This window comes from Microcaecilia unicolor, chromosome 7 (assembly GCF_901765095.1).
Source record: "Microcaecilia unicolor chromosome 7, aMicUni1.1, whole genome shotgun sequence".
NCBI lineage: Eukaryota > Metazoa > Chordata > Amphibia > Gymnophiona > Siphonopidae > Microcaecilia > Microcaecilia unicolor.
Window position 1 is genome coordinate 278,106,289 of NC_044037.1, and position 18,308 is coordinate 278,124,596.

At 43.6% G+C, this 18,308-nt stretch overlaps 1 protein-coding gene across 1 annotated transcript in view; it reads right to left on the reverse strand.

The window, feature by feature from the left end:
* Positions 1-18,308, reverse strand: part of LOC115474871 (TGF-beta receptor type-2-like) — a 92,205-nt gene that overhangs the window by 37,334 nt on the left and 36,563 nt on the right. The window lies entirely within an intron of this gene.

Sequence of the window (18,308 nt, forward strand, 5' to 3'; positions counted from 1 at the left end):
CAGAGCAGTGTACAGGCTAAACATCAGTGTTCATTATAGAACAACACCTCACGCCTCGCCATGCAACCAAATGCAGTTGTGGCCTTTTACGCCATGTTTTACTTGGCGTAAATCCTGATGCCCAAATTAGGTACAGAGCGGGTATATTCTATAACAATGTGCATAGATTTTAGAAATGCCTATGTCCTGCCCATGTCCGTGCCCCCTTTTCGACTATGCCACTTAGAATTTAGGCGCACCACACTACAGAACATGCTTGGTGAGTTGTGCGCATCAATCTTAATTAATACCAATAGTGCTGATAATTTCTTGTTAACATCCAATTAACAGTGCTGATTATCTAGTTAACCAATTAATTTACGCGCATTGTTACAGAATACGCTTAGATTTCTGTAAAGAAATTAAGGTGCCATATATAGAAACTATGTGCCTATGTGTAACTTCAATGAAGAAAAAAAAAAGTTACACATCGGAGTGACTCGCACACCACGGAGTTCATTCCTGGCAGAGTATTTGGACGATAGCCATATCTGATATAACATCATCATATAAAAGATAATTGAATTTACGCAATCAGCTATCTTTTATCAGACTCCTGATGAAGGCGCATTTCAGTGCCGAAACACAGCTGTGTCGAGTCAGAGTCAAGTGTGTCAGTGTGTTTCTTGGAATAAAGGTTTGATTTTCAACATACGTCTTCTCCGGTTTCTTGGAAGAGCCAACTTTTCCTACTCTCTGCTTTATAAAAACTGTAACCACATGAGGCTAAAACCAGGACTGATTAAGTCTGTCCATGTGACGTAAAGCCGGTTGGAGAATAACTTAGTAAACTCTTTTTTTGTGTGTAAAACATTGATTTACATTCGTAAATGGGCTCTTATAAAATAAAGTCATTTCTAAAAGTATTGTAGGTGTGCTGAGCGGCAGAGTTTGGGAGGGGTGTGGTTGGCATCACACTTTACAGGCATACTTTGTAAAATATGCACAATTGCTTGCATTGCGCAGATGCACAATCACACGTGCTCTTAAGCAGGTTTACCCCTGGATTCTATAAAGGTCACCTAAATTTGGGTATAGATCCCAGATCCGTGTGCAAAGGAATTAGTTAATGAGTCATTAACAATCAATTGTTGATGTTAATTGGCACTAATTAGGATTTGCGTGCAGCTCTACCTTTGCTCTATTCTGTAACACTGCGCATCTAAATTGGCATACAGCTCAAAAGGGTGTGGCCCTGGAGGATCAGGGCTGTCCCCACAATTTAGTAACAATGTTATAGTTATAAGTAACTGAACTCAGCAACACAACAAAACCATAACCTGCAATGAACAATACAACTCTCTTCTTCTCTTGATTCTCTAATGTTCTGTAACAACATCACTCTGTATTTGTTTCATCACCGGAGGTGGCTAACACCTCACGGTACTACGTAAGCCACATTGAGCCTGCAAAGAGGTGGGAAAATGTGGGGTACAAATGCAAACAAACAAACAAATAAATAAATAAAATAAATAGATTAGGGTCATTTATGCATCCAACTGATGACCAGGTTCTACACTAGGTTTCAGCAGGCGCATCTCCTCAGGTGCGGATGCCTCCTGGTACCTAACTTTGAGCGCCATTTACAGAATTTCACCCTTACCCCCTAATACTGTAAAAGTTGCTAAAAATTGCACATGCAAATGAATGAAATAACAGGCTAATTAGTTCCAAAAATTGGCTTTTCAACAAGCAATTATTGGTACTAATTACATTTCATTGAACCTAAATTTTTCATGTGACTTGAAAAAGGAGGTGCAGAGATGGGAGGGTCATGGGTGGAACAGGGGTATTCTTAAAGTTAACACATGTCGTTATAGAATAATGGGGATCCACACCTAATGTAGGTGCGTACATTTGCACTACATTTCTGTTGGTGCAAATGACTGCACCTAAAGTTAGGCGTGATTCCCGGGTGTAAATGCTATTCTATAAACCATGCCTAAGTTTAAGCATGGCTTATAGAATAGCGCTTTTGTGGCGCCATATATAGAATCTAACCCCTAATGTCCGTGCTTGTAATCTAGGTGCAATTTGTAGGTGTAAAGATATAAAGGCATCTGTGCCTTTATAAAATAGGCTAAAACAGGGCCGCCGAGAGGGGGGGGGGGGGGGCAGTCCCCGGTCTCACCTGCCTGCCTCCTCGGCTCAGGGCCCCCTGCATTCAAAGCGGCTGTCGCAGATCGCCTCTCTTCTGGCCTTCCCTCCCTGTGTCCCGCCCTCGCAGAAACCGGAAGTTACATCAGACGAGGGCGGGACACAGGTAGGGAAGGCCAGAAGAGACGCCATCTGCAACTGCCGTTTTGAATGAAGGGGGCCTGGAGCCGTGGAGGCAGGCAGGTGAGACCACGGACTGCAATGGCGGGGGGTGCGACAGCGGCAGGGGGAGCGACGGAGGCGGGGTGGCCTTGCCCCGGGCCCGGCCTAGTCTCTTGGCGGCCCTGGCTAAAAATAGATGTTAACCTTTGCACCTTGTTATGAAACTACCCTCACAATATCTGAGGGATGGGAACTGAAGCTGAGCACACTTGTGATTTCTGTCATAAGATAAATACATGGAGCTCACACACAGACAACCAGAAAGATAAACACACACACTAGGGCTTCTTCTGTATTTGCTTTTTTTTTTTTTTTCAGAATTAGAAAGCGAGGTCTCTAGCATAATATTTTCTGCACTCAGGTACCAAAATAGAGTAAGAAAAACATTCCCAGTTTGGCTAATGTTTAAATATCTATAATAAGAGCATCCTGTTAAAACTTGACTACTGAATCTACGTTAAGGCATATCCAAATGTCAGCAGAAGTTCGTGATTCTTGTTTTGTGAGACTGTGTCTGGAGTCTGCACGAAAGCTTGTGCTAAAGGTTTAGCGTGTATTTGCTGAAAAAGAGACCATGATGCATAACATTTTTTTAGCACACAGACTAAAACGTAGGCTCCCTAACGTGTGAACACTATGAGTCTGTTTACTGAAGCATAAAATTGTCACTATTCTGAGAACCGCTTGGTACTGCAGTGTACCGAAATGCAGTTTCAGCCTGTCCTGAAATACATTTCATTATAAGCAGTGGTGACTCTGTTGTAATTTTATCTAATTTTTTAAATAGGATTTGTGAGTTACATAGCAAGAAGCCATAACAAAAATAGCATGCACACGCTGAACTGGGCATGCAGAACTTTTTTTCCCCCTCATGGCTCAGTCCTCTTGCTGCAGGCAGGGCTGTCCCAAGGGCTGTGTGAAAGGTGCAGCCGCACAGAACACAAGGGGAGACAGGGGCAAAAAAAATTGCTCCCCATCTATTGTCTCCCCCTCCCCTGCAGTGGCCGCAGAACAGTGGATGGGGTGGGAGTGCTAGGGAACATGTCACACAGGGTGTGATTCTGGCTTGGGATACTCCTGGCTGCAAGCTTGCATAAAGCAGACCTTGCACATAGAGACAGCTGTAGGTGCTAAGGACAGAAGCCAGAGACCATCTGGAGAAGAGGTAAAATATATATAAAAAAAAGAGACTCCCAAGAGAAGAAAATCTAGACCAAATAGCACATCCCTCAGATATTTATCAAGGGCTGGCCTCAGCACCTCTATCCCATTAATGTCTGTCTGCCTCGAAATCAGAGTGACCATTCCCCCAACATGCACCCAGTATTGTGGGGGCAGCTATGGCATATTGACATTTGTTTATATCGAAGCATCTGGAATGTGAATAGTTGTTTGTAGATAGACTATCCACAGCAATGACAGAAATGGCCATTACCGTATGCCAGCAAAATAAGTTCAGTTAACCATAGTTCCCTTTAAGGACTGTGAGCTACCTTAAGCAAAATGTTTTGTTGTGTGCAAATCTACATTTCCCTAGAGAGTTGCACAGGGACAGAAATTTCACCCATCCCCCCCCCCCTCGGTGGAACCTAACCCATACCCACCTATACCTGCTAAGATCCATTCCATCCCTACCCATCCCCACAATTAATCTCCTCCATCCCCACCCATACACGTAGGAGCTATTACCGTATTTTTCGGACTATAAGACGCACCGGACCATAAGACGCACCTAGGTTTTAGAGGAGGGAAATAGGAAAAAAAATGTTTCCTTTTTCCCTCCTCTAAAACCTAGGTGCTCCGGTGCGTCTTGTCCGAGTTTTGGATCGCCCTCCCCTACTTACGTGACGTGATGTTCCCTGGTGGTCTAGTGACGTCGGGGCAGGAAAGAGCCCCCTCTTTCCTGCCCAGCGCGCTGCTCTCCGTGCTCCTGACTGCTTCCTGACGGTCTCGGCGAGTTTCAAAATGGCCGCCGAGACCGTCAGGAAGCAGTCAGGAGCACGGAGAGCAGCGCGCTGGGCAGGAAAGAGGGGGCTCTTTCCTGCCCCGACGTCACTAGACCACCAGGGAACATCGCGTCACGTAAGTAGGGGAGGGCGATCCAAAACTCGCTACCTTCGGACTATAAGACGCACCCCCCATTTTCCTCCCAAATTTTGGGGGAAAAAAGTGCGTCTTATAGTCAGAAAAATACGGTATATACTTGTTTGCAGATCTCTGTTTCCTCCCAACCCCAACAGCCTCCCGTGCTTAAATTTGCATGTTATTAAAACTGAGCATGAGGGAGCTATTCAGACGCACTGATCAGGTGGTATTTCTCCGCCGCTGTTAAGAACAATGCCAGAGTTTTGACTATCTGGACATTAATAGGCCAAGGTAACCACACAAGCAGGACCAAATAAAAGCGAGTCCTATCTTTATGTCGTTCTTTCTAACCTGCTAAGTGCTGAAAAATCGCACTTAACTTGCTTTGGTTTCGCTGGCTCTGTAAACCCAGAAATTCAATGCCGGAGCCCGGATATGACCCAGCATCAAATTTCCAGATATCAACAAAACGCTGAGCACTGCTGGCTGAATATCAATCCTGAACCATGTTAATGGGCAGCAGAAGGGGACTCTTTAGGGACATCTAGACAGACAAGATGGCTAAGACAAAGGTGTCGAGGTAAATAACAGTGGATGGATATGAGTGCTTATACCACACTTACTTCCATCTCGGGTTCTTTCCTAGTAAAATGAAAATTTAAAATATGTTTTGCCCTCAGCAATATGACAATGCTCAATATGACAAATATGACAATATGACAATTATCTGTTAGTTCAGGAGTTTTAGCAGAATACGGATTATTACTATTATTATTATTACATTTGTACCCTGGTTCAATGCAGCTTACATAATAATATGGATTACAGAGTATTGATAGAGAAAATGTAAGTTATTTATAGCAGAATAATGAAAGAGATAGGTGGGTAGAGATGGGCAAGGATGAAGGGAATAGGAGAGGTATGAGCAAGGGGTAGGTGAGCATTAGAAGGGGATAGAGGAGGCGGGAGGGGGGAAAGGACAGGGGATAAGCCTAGGGAAATTGGTGGGAGATGTAGTCTGGGTCATTGTCGTTGTCTTCTGGATATATGTAGGGTAGATGGGTTCATAGGATTAAATTGGGTCATTTGGGTAGGCTTGCTTGAACAGATGGGTTTTTATTCCAGAATGGTAGATAGTCACTGATTGATCGAATAGGTCTGGGGAGGGCATTCCAGAGTTGGCTGCCTAAGAAGGAGAAGTTGGATCCATAGTAGGTTTTGTACTTGAGTCCTTTGCAATTGGGATAATGCAGGTTGCAAAGTTTTAGACCCGTTTCTGATGGGATGGTTAATCAGATTGAGCATATAGTCCGGAGACTCACCGTGGATGATCCTGTGGATTAATGTGTGGACCTTGAACTTGATTCGTTCTCTGACAGGAGCCAGTGAAGTTTTTCACGAAGAGGTGTTGCGCATTCAAATCGTGATTTGCCAAAAATGAGTCTTGCTGATGATTTTGGGCAGTCTGAAGTTACTTCAGGATATAGGTCTTGGAGCCCAAGAAAATACTATTATAGTAGTCGGCATGGGTCAGTACCATGGATTGCACCGAGTTCTGGAATGTTTTCAGGAATGTTTCCATACTTATTATTATTATATCAAACAAGTCATGGAGTTTTTCCCAGATTAGAAAAATCTTTATTTTGTAAGAACCTGGAAACCTAGAATCAGCTGGGCTCTAGGTGCTTTCTGCTGTCAACTGGACGATCTGGGTCAAGGTCTCAGCAATTCAGGTGGTGCCACTTCAAAATAATTGCACGGAAATCAAGTTCTTCCTAGTTGTTTCTCAATTAAAAAAGAAACCGTTTAAATATAATACTCGGAGCAGGATCGAACAGCTTTGATTTTCTCTCCTGTCATAGAACTAGTCCACTTTGGTTGAGGAAGGTGAACCCGAGCACTGAAATAAGCAAGTTAACTAATTACTCTTTTTTACTCAAAAGATGACTGATCCAAATGTTTTTCTATGTACGATTGTAGGTGCTGTGAGCAGGGGCGTAGCCAGACAACAGATTTTGGGTGGGCCTAGGCAAGAAGTGGGTGGGCACCAAGTGTTCTCCCCCCTCCCCCACCACAAAAAAAAATATCTCAGCTGGTGGGTTAACACTTCTTTCCACCTTGGCAGTCTGTAGCAAGCATGCACTAAAAACTGAGAGTGTGCAGGTGCCAGTATCATGGAGAGTAGCGTTTTTGTTACCATCAGGGGGAAATTTTCAGTAGGTGGAACTTGGGATCCCCACCAGCTACCACTAAATATGTGCTACTGTTGGGTGGGCCTGAGCCCTAAGTGGGTGGGCCCAGGCCCACCTGTGGCTACGCCACTGCTGTGAAGGGATGTTGAGTCCGGCTCCTTAGGAAGCAAAGAGCGAAGCGGGAGCTCGCCGTCAGGCAAGGACACTAGTAATAATTCCAGCACAAACCACAGCTAAGTACCTTTGTGATAAAGTATGATTATATTTCCATAAAGGTTTTGACTAATGAGGATTCTCGCCAGCGTGAACAGAGAGTAAAAGTCACGCTGTGCATTGCGGTCAGCTGAGTAGCTAGTAGCATGATCAGCTGAGACCGAGACTCTGAAGTCTTTCCTCTTTAATAAAACACAGTTATCTAATGAGTATAACATTAGTTTGCCTTAAAGTAGATGCGGTATGGTTACTTTAAGATTCAACCAAGTAAAATCATTAGTGCATCTCGTATATATTTCTTTATTAACCGCTTTCATAAAGAGATTCAGCCAAGGTGGTGAATATTTGTACCTATCCTTTACTGAGCACTTTTTAAAAAAAATAGTTGGACCTAACAGAAGTTGATATAGTCTTGTATCTTGGCATCACTCTTGAATTACACATTAATGCAACTTTAACAGTCCCTGAAGGCTCACATTGCTCGTGCTGACCTGAAGATTACCCCAAACAAAACGCTGATCCGCCGACGTCAATGAAATACATAAACTATCCCCACCAGCAACACTACAAGTAATTATTTACACAAAGAGGGTAGGAAGCTAGGGTCTGCGAGTTGTCCCACTATCTGTGTCGAGACTACACTTCAACAGAACACCAGAGCCCACTTTAATAACTAGGATCTGTGTATTTAGAAAAACCCCAAAACAAATCCTCTTAATAACTGTTTCTTTGGAACTCTGTGTCCTTCCGGAAGCACGCCCTAACTGCCACATCGCTTCTCTTTGTCCTAATTAAACCCAGGTGACTACTTTCAATTTTAATTCGCAGATGATTTAATAAAGCTTCACAACCTAAGGAAATAATACACAGGCTTAGAGAGTTTCCAGATGTTATATCCAAGCTGAAGCTAAACATCAAAATACAAACTTAAAAAAAACAGCTGGATAAGCAAAACTTGGAACAAACTGCTAACTAATGAAATCTACAGCGAGATTTCCAGAAATAAACTGACGCCATGAGTATGTCATGTGAGTCGATAAATTATGCGTCTTGTCAATGTCACTGTGAAATTTAAAATCCATCAAGCTGAAGGTACTTTAATCTTGTTCGACTAATTGGCGTAGGACCTTCTTGCTTGTGTAGAGGCATTTAACTCAAAAGCTAAAAGATGGTTTGCTTTCTCTGGGAAAGATGAGAACCACGATGAGGTGGGCATTGTTTATTTACTTCACGGTTTATCTAGTGCCCTATACTAGGGTGCAAGAGAAGAGATTTGATGCTGGCATGGCAACTTGTGCAAGGAAAAGCTTACCATCTGAGGGGGCTACTTAAGGTAAAGGGAGACAGGGTGACTTGCCCAAGGAATTTCAGTGATTTCAACGAGAGACAGACTAAATTTGAAGCCTGGTTCTCAGCCCCATTAACTCTGAGCCAGCCACCCTCTGTCCTGAGATTCATGGAATGACTGGGCTAGCTCTCCCCTTCCAAAGACTTGAAAACACAGGGGCAGAGCGCTCTGTTGGGCCTTCAGTCTTGCCCTAGTGGGCCATTAGCCTGGCAACATAGCAAGCTCAGGACCAGCGGGGAGTAAGGTTAACAGAAAAAATAAAAATGGTTGCTACCTTTGCTAAAGAAATATTTAATTGTAGTTAATGAACACACATCAAACAGTGACATTACATTACAGCAGTAGACATTCTACTTTTCAAAAACCTATGGATTTGAGTTTGACTGAGTCAGAGCTTAAGCGTACTTATCATAAGAGCTTCTCCACCACCGCCAACTCCAGGCTCCGCCCATTCTGCCTCGCCTCACCCTACGCTTGGAATAAACTTCCTGAGCCCTTACGCCAAGCCCCCTCCCTACCCATCTTCAAATCCTTGCTCAAAGCCCACCTCTTCAATGTTGCTTTCGGCACCTAACCTTTATCCTTTTAGGAAATCTAGACTGCCCCAATTTGACTGCCCCTACTTGACTGACTGTACATTTGTCCTTTAGATTGTAAGCTCTTTGAGCAGGAACTGTCCTTCTATGTAACCCGCTGCTTTTAATGATCAAGCTCTATTCTTTAATGATGTGTATGAACGTGATATGAAGTATTACCCAGAAGAAATGTAAATATAAAAAGCAAAGAAAAGGGATTGATGATTTAAGGAAGGCAGGGCCACCGAGAGAGGGGTGCAAGGGGGACAAAATTCCCTGGGCCCGGGCCCTCTCTCCTTCTCCTGCTCCCAGGCTGCCGGCGCTACAGTCCCCAGTCTCAACTTCCTGCCCTCGGCTCTTTCGACAGCCCTCCTCCGTCCACCACCAGGCCCCCTGCGTTCAAATCGGCAGCGCCTCACCTCCGTGTGAAAGCGGCAGATCACCTCCCTTTGGGTCCTCCCTGTGTCTTGCCCTTGCAGAAAAAGGAAGTTACTTCAAACAAGGGCGGGACACAGTGAGGGAAGGTCCGAAGGGAGGCAATCTGCCGCTTTCACACGGAGGTGAGGCGCTGCCGATTTGAATGCAGGGAGCCCGGTGGTGGACGGAGGAGGGCTGTCGAAAGAGCCGAGGGCAGGAAGTTGAGACTGGGGACTGTAGCGCCGGCAGCCTGGGAGCAGGAGAAGTAGAGAGGGCCCAGGCCCAGGGAATTTTGTCCCCCTTGCACCCCTCTCTAGGTGGCCCTGCCTTCCTTAAATCATCAATCCCTTTTCTTAGCTTTTTTTTTTTTTTTTTTTTTTACATTTCTTCTGGGTAATACTTCATATTACATTCATACACATCATTAAAGAATAGAGCTTGATCATTAAAAGCAGCGAGTTACTGAGAGTTTATAATTAATTTAACTTTGATTATGAAGTCATGTCACTGTTTCCTGAGGCTCCACCAAGAATAAACTGAGTGAAAAACATGGGCACCCAGTTATAGAAAGGTTCATGCTTAGAGGACATGCACACATCGCACCAACTTTACAGCAGGTATGAATCTGTGTGGTACTGTGGCCTGATCTTAGAGCTTTTCTTTTGTAGAAGCACATACGTAGCTATGTTACCTTGATAAAACTGATGTTAAACAGGCACCTGCTTGGGTTTCCCATAGGGGAAGGAAAAGATTTTAGATTTAGTTCAAGCCGTCTTCAGTTGTAGCTCAGGGCGAGTTACACTATGTCCTGTATTTTCCTGGTCCCAGAGAGCTTACACTCTCATTTGCACCTGAGGCAATAGAAGATTAAGTGATTTGCAAGGAACCACAGGGGGATTGGAACCCTGGCTTCCCCAGTTCTCAGCCTGCTGCTGTAACCCTTAGACTAAGCCTCTATTCCTGTTATAAAATAAGGCCCTTTATGAGAAATGACAGGAGAAATACACAGACCATCTCATGAAATTATAGGTTGACTTCCATAAATGACAGACAAAATTGGACTGTGGACTGTGGGGCACCATTTAACTTAAAGCAAGCTAGCGCTGATATTAAACTGTTAGCGCTGGAGTCTTGCCACAGCCTGGAACAGAATCAGGACAGCCAGCCATTGTAGCAACGCCCCAGGGACAGTATTTATTTTTCCTACTAATTCAATTACGGGTTACGATATTCAATTTTGCTAATATTACTGTGTTGCTTGTAACAGACACTAGTTAAATGCTTCAGAGTAAGATGATATGGAAACCATTATATTTTAAACTGGAGCAGGAAACGCAGAGATGATTTTAGCGAAGAAAACCGTAAAAGAGTTTGCTGGCTGCAATAAATAATATTTCCAAATGAGAGCATCATTTTCTGCTATCGTTTTACATGCCCAGTGTATTAGAAAGACATAAGCAGAATTTAATAATGGTTATGCCAGGCTGAATTATCTTCCTGAGCAATGCACAATGATGACATCATTCTCTAGGACTTGAAATCTAAACCAGGTCCCAGTATGCAGCTGAAGACTTATTGTGGTGTACAAGCTGTTATCATGTAGGTGCACGCTAGGACACTAGAGCAACAAAATGCAATGCTTGAAAGGGGTCTTTTTTTGTTGTTAATGTTTGGTTTTGAATTGAATTGCATTTTTATGTTTTGCATACTGTTTTACGTGATCCTTGTGTTCTGAGAAGGTGCTTTATAAAAATTTGGAGAACAACAGATTAAATAGAATAATTAAACTCCACCAAGAGTATTTGCAAAGGGCAGAACCACAACAAGTTAAATCAATATTTTTAGACTGCAGTTTACCTTGCTATTGGGATCAAGGTGTAATAACAATAACATAATCCAAAATTAACTAACATAATACAATACAATAATCAATATAATATAACAATAGTATTGCAGGATCCGAGGCAATATGGTTTTACCAAAGGAAAATCCTGCTGAATGAATCTGATTGATTACTTTGACAGGGTGACCAAAGAACTGGATGTAATCTACTTGGATTTCAGCAAAGTCTTTGACATTGTTCCTCACAGAAGGCTCATGAATAAGCTGAGAGGGATGAGCTTAGGAGCCAAAGTGGTGAACTGGATTGGAAACTGGTTGACTGACAGGCGATAGAGGGTGGTGTAAACGGTGTTCGCTTGGAGGAAAGGAAGGTGAGTAGTTTGAGTCCCTCAAGGGTCGATACTGGGACCGATTCTGTTTAATATATTTGTGAGGGACATTGCTGAACGGTTAGAAGAAAAAGTTTTTCTTTTTGCAGATGATATGAAGATCGCCAACAGAGTGGCTATCTCGGATGGAGCAGAAACCATTAGAAGAGATCTCCAAAAATTCGAAGAAAGATTAAAGGTCTGGCAGTTAAAATTTAATGCGAAGAAGTGCAGAGTGATGAACTTGGGCTACAGAAATCCAAAGGCGATGTCGGAGATAGGAGGCGAGAGATTGATAAGCACAACTCAGGAAAGGGACCTTGGGGTGATGACGTGAAGTGGTGCAGAGAAAAGTGACGGAAATAGTAAGGGGCTTGTGCCACAAGACATATGAGGAGAGATTTGATGACAGACATTTAAATATTTGAAAGGTATTAATATACAAACAAACCTTTTCCAGAGACAGGAAGACAGTAGAACTAGGGGGTATGAATTTAGGTTGCAGGGGGGCCGACTCAGGAATAACGTCAGAAAGAATTTTTTCATGGAGAGGTTGGTAGATACCTGGAATGCCCTCCCAAAGGAGGTGGTGGAAATGAAAATGGTAACAGAATTCAAAAACGCATGGGATAAACACAAAGGAATCTTGTATGGAAAGAAGGAACCAAATAAACTTAGCAGCGCTTAGATGGCAACTCCAGTAATTTTTTTTTTTTTTTTATTTACTTTTGTACCCTGTGCTTTCCCACTCATGGCAGGCTCAATACAGCTTACATGGGGCAATGGAGGGTTAAGTGACTTGCCCAGAGTCACAAGGAGCTGCCTGTGCCTGAAGTGGGAATCGAACTCAGTTCCTCAGGACCAAAGTCCACCACCCTAACCACTAGGCCACTCCTCCACTGCTGCTGTCAGGCAGACTTCTACAGTCTGTGCCCTGAAAATGGCAGGAACAAATCGAGATCAAGAAAGCATAAGGTATGATGTATTACTACATATGCAATGAGTTTATCTTGTTGGGCAGACTGGACGGACCATACAGGTCTTTATCTGCTGTCATCTACAATATATGTCACTATCGTAACAATATTAAACTCCATAATGATTCACATATTATTAATAAAATACATACAGTAGTAAAAACAAAAAATACTCCTTAATCCACTAGCAATCTTTAAAAAAGGCCAAAATATAAATAAAAGATGATATAACCCCATCCAGTCACGTCCTACTCAATAACTGATCAAAAAGCCATGTCTTAAGCTTCTTCCAAAAAAGCAAATAAGAAATCGCCAACTTGATCTCTCTAGGAAGGGAATTCCAGACTTGTGAAGCAATTCCAGGAATTGTTCGTTCACGTGATAACATATGTAAAGGCACACTGAACACGCGGGTATACATATAAAGTATCGCATGCCATGTAAAATGGGTTTATCTTGCTGGGCAGACTGCATGGACTGTACAGGTCTTTATCTGCCTTCATTTACTATGTTACTCTGTTGCTATGTTACTGAACACAGAATGTTGAAATTGGAGTTTGGAGATCCATAGTAACATAGTAGACAGGGCCGGTCCTAGGGTCTCTGGTGCCCCCCTGCAGACCGTCAGTTGGCGCCCCCCCCCCCTTCTAGCATCTTCTTTCTCCGAGTCTGAGCCTTGCTCCTCTGAGTCCGAACGCCGTCGAACAGCTGGGCGGGAGGAGGGAGGCGCACTGACTCTCACTCTGCAGTCTGCAGATGCAGGCTGTGCCGGTGCCGAAGCGGAGCCCTCACACTGCGCCGACCGTCACAGACTGTGCGATGCCGCGTACCCAAGGGGACGACCCCACTCTGGGTGGGCAACATCGCATGCGGCGCCCTTGAAGGCAGGCGCCCCCCTGCGGTGCTTACCCCGCTTACCGGGTTGGGCCGGCCCTGACAGTAGATGATGGCAGAAAAAGACCTGCATGGTCCATCCAGTCTGCCCAACAAGATAAACTCATGTGCTACTTTTTGTGTATACCTTACCTTGGCACAGACCGTAGAAATCTTGCCCATCACTAGCCCCGCCTCCCCTCACCGGCTCTGCCACCCAATCTCGGCTAAGCTCCTGAGGATCCCTTCCTTCTGAACAGGATTCCTATATGTTTATCCCACGCATGTTTGAATTCCGTTACTGTTTTCATCTCCACCACCTCCTGTGGGAGGGCATTCCAAGCATCCACCACTCTCTCCGTGATTGGGATGTGCTCAATTTCAGCAGTGGTTTACAACAGGCTCTGCTGAATGTAGAGCCTTTGTAAAATATCTTTGTAAAATATGAACATGCAGGACGCACACTAAATGCTAAGAAGCCCATTTTATACCTATGGGCTTCTTAGCATTTAGCGCATGCTAATTCCATTAGCATGTGCGCCAAACTTTAGTAAAAGGGTCCCCTAGACGTGTAAGGGACGCCAATTAAGTGGTCGGGCCATCGTTTTTATTTTTCTTCATTTTGGAGCTGGAAATAAACAAACAATGGAGGATTAAGAATAATTACCTCCTTAATCCCCCGTGTAAAGTCCTTGCCAAAATTAACACTTTTAATACATGTGTGTGTGCCTTTGAGCTGTTATAAAACCAGACAGGATTTTTTTTTTTTTTTGGGGGGGGGGGGGGGGGGTTGTAAAATGGGGAATGCATGAGAAGCCCAAGGCATGCCCAAACCACACCCCTTGAAATTTCTGCATTGTGTGGATCTCTATGAATAAATAGCAGCTTTCTGAAATCACCATTTACATGTGTGAGCAATCTACACGTATAAATGCTATTTACATTTGAAGATTCTTCTACAATAACCCCTCAAGAGGGTAGTTATTAAGGTGAGTTACCATCATAACAGACCTTAACATAAAGGATAAAGGGTCATCGATTTGACATACTGCTTCTCTGTGGTACAACCAAAGCTGTTTACATCTATTAAAACATGCGTTAAACAGCAATAACATATGATATCTCTTTATATAAAAAGCAACACCAACGTTCTATGAAGCCTCCAGCCGGAAGTGTGAAGGGGGCGAGATATCCGGTTTCCCTATGAGTGTCTGCCCCGCCCTCTCTTTAACACAGTCAGTGAAGGAAAACAGCAGAGCACGAAATCAAATCGCTGGCTCTGTAACAGTGAAGGACTCAGAGGGGGGAGGGGAGAGAGGCCAGAGGGCAGGGACACACACACTCCCACATGCACACAAAAGAAAACATTGCTAGCCCCCGTTTCATTTGCATCAGAAACGGGGCTTTTTTACTAGTATTACCATAATGTGTGTTAATTTAAGCTACTGGGGGATAAAGAATAATGAGATGCAAAGCATCTCATTATCATGTAAATCAAATAATGTAAACAAACTGCATTGCTTTCTGGAAAAATAATGCGTGCTAAAAGCTGATGTTATCTTTTCTGGCCAGGAGCATTAGGCCACTAAGCCAAGACCCAATGCTCCTGGGCCGCTTCTTAAAGGGACCGGACCTACACCCCATCATGAGCACCTTCCTTATAGACTCCCCCAAACGAGTACTCTCCAACTCGTACCCTCTAAAGCCCTCCATTATATGTCCCTTGAGTCCTGAAGAGCACCTCCCTCACATAGCTCCCCAAAGCCCCTCACATCACATATCTCCCTTTCTCAGAGGGCTCCCTCTCCCTCAAAGCCTCTCATAGGCCCACACCCCAGACCTACCTTTACAAATCCCTGGGCTTAGTGAGTACAAGGTAGGAATGATCCCGAGACAAGTTGCTTCTGCCCCTGCTGGTGCCGGCTTCATAATGGCACCAGTGACCCCTAGTGGTAGCCTTTGAAGCTTTTCATAATTATGTTATTCTTATACCTACATTACGGTGTATTCAAATTCAGCTCTTATTGTTACGTTATACTTTGTTATATTCTTAAAATACAATACAAATGATAACTGAAAAATATGTGTATGATGTGCAAACATGGTACTTTAATAACAGTACCCATGCCTAAATTTCCTGCTCATATTGATTCCAGTGTTTTATTGGTCTACCATGCATTACTGCTTTAAGAAAAAAATATGTGCTAGCTTGGTAAATTAGTGACCGTGCTGCCATCGTCACAGCTGCTGGAGGAAAGAAAGCCTCAGATATTGGACAACGGTGACATCTACTAGACAGATTCAGAGTACACATATTCCAGTTCCAGAGACAGCCATGTTGGTGGCCCCTGATTGGAAGATAGTCAATGTGGTGGTTGGGCCAGATGTTTTGGAGGGTCACGAAATAGTGTAAAAGTTTATTAAAAAAGTGCACGTTGTTAATGAAGGTTCATGTTCCATAGCTCACTAGAGACCCATTTCAGTTGAGCTGGAAGCAGCATGAACAGGAAACAACCACCAGAGGGAGGGGGAGGGGGAAGGGGAAGAAATGTTTTCTTTATTTTAAGGGAAAATGGATTTTTCATATTTAGATGAACTTTCTGTGGAACCTTTAAAAGCTTTTTGCCAAGGTTCTGTTTACCATCTGTTCAAATGACTTTGATAAGCCAGCAAAGAGATGTCATAGCTGCAGCCTTAATCCAGTCATTGAAAGTGTTACCCTCTGACTGACTTCATTTCAATGATTTATTCACTGCTCAGAGAGGAAAAATCTCCCAGCCTTCTGTTCAAGCTGCATGGAGTACAACCCATCCGCTTTTGCCTGCTGATGGGATTTTAGTCCTGCCCAGTGCGTTTATTCTACCAAAAAAGGTGCCGGTACTCAAATGCTAGGCCACTCTTGAGGAGTGGGGTGATCACTGAGGGACCCACCCCACAATAGCCAGGTCCCCTGCAACCAGTCACAAAATCTATGACAAGGCAGAATTGGTGTGTAGATCCTGAGCTCTTTCATTAAAACTTTGGGTCCATGGGGTCAATTTTAACAGACAATGGAAAAGGTGCCGGTACTCAGTACCCCCAAGTACCCCCTCAAAAAAAAGCCCTGGTCCTGCCCAAACCATACCCCCTTCTACCTATTTGTAAACAGTGGCTTTACAAAACTGGTATTCACATGTTTATGCCATATTGACACATAGATGTGTTTCCAAAATAATGCGGACTGCTGCGTGTTAGCATTAAAGTTTCTCTTATCAATGAGAGGAAAACCTCATACCGCTGTGGCTCAGCCTGGTTGATTCACCGGAAAAATGTTGAGACGCACAGTAAAAAGTAATCATGGGTAAAAAAAACCTCTCATGAATGATATAATGGCAAAATCATCAGCCACACTTATCTTATCACCTGTGCTCCGTTACTCCAGGTACTCCGTGAATGTTCTGCAACGTTGAGGTCCCGACGGACCCGTTTCGCTTCTGCTTTGTCAAGTTTCCTCAGCATGCAATGGTGGGAGCCTGGAAGCTACAGCTTCCAGGCTCCCACCATTGCATGCTGAATCTCCAGTGGCAACTTATTCCACTTTGAAGGACCAACAACAGTAAAACTACACTTTCTCATACTTTTGACCCATTTATATAAGCAGATGTCACCATCTTCATACTTTTCCAAAACAATATCATAAACATAGGACAAAATAAAAAAAAAAAAGGATTGGACCTCATGAAAGATTGGGCAACAACTTTCAAACTCAAACTGAACAGATACCCAAAACCAAATTCCTAGTACTATCCAGACCACACAACCCCACATCCTACCAAAAATTTACGATCAACCAACAAACATATGACATTGAAACACAACTTGAAATACTAGGAATCATTCTCGACAAACACCTAACACTGAATAATCAAATATCAGCAGTAATATCAGAACACTATGGAAACTGAGAAGAATAAGAGATTATTTCCCTAGACAATCTTTCCAGATACTGGTCCAATCAACGATACTATCGCAACTAGACTACTGCAATGCAGCATATGTAGGGTGCAAGGGAAATACACTAAAATCACTGCAAACAGTCCAAAACCCAGCAGCAAGACTGATTTTCAAGAAATCGAAATATAAAAGTGCAACCCCACTGCTTGAAACACTGCATCGGCTACCAGTCAAGGCAAGAATATTTTTCAAAGCGAGCACCCTAATCTTCAAGATACTATTCGGAATGGCACCCGAATATATGCTTAACGTGATTGAACCATCCTCAAGAAATTCAAGCTCAGAAAACAGAAACAACCTACTCCTATATCTACCCAACTGCAAAAACACCATCTACAAAACTACCTACACAGCAGGATTTAGCTACCTGGATTCCAAATGGTGGAACTCGATACCAAAAACTATAAGAAGCAACACAAATCTTCTCCAATTCAGAAAAGAAATGAAAATCTACCTCTTCAAAAAATTCTACAGCTAATCACAACTGAACGCAAAAACTACCACTACTTTTCCATTTCAAATCTGCCTCTTCAAAAACTCTATGAATCACCACACGAACTATAAGTGCCCTCTCCACACTGCACAACACTATTGTAACTCCACCAAAATGTAAAGTGTAAGCCACTTTGAACCGAAACTTGTTTTTGGATAATAGTGGTATCCAAGAATGCATGCATGCATGCATGCATGCATGCATAAATAAAAGTGCTAAAGTCTGGTACCACAAGTGCACAGGATCAAACATATTGCTGTAACACAGAACTTAGGTACAAAGAAGATTCATGGTACCAGGGGTGTAGCCACAGGCAGGCCTGGACGGGCCCAGGCCCAGCCACTTTCCCTCCAGGCTCGCCCATCCAACATCCTGCTGCTGTCGCTGCCTTTTCTCCCGCGGCTCCGCCAGGTCCGGGAAGCAGCGTTCAGCAGCGTTGCCTGCCTGCCTGCCTTTTAAAATAATTCGTCTCCCCAGGCTCCGCTGCATTTACTTCTTCGCCCGTCCGAGAGGGCCGGATGGACTTGGCAAAGGGGAGTGGAGCTGCCTGTGCGAACGGCAGTGGTTTGCGACG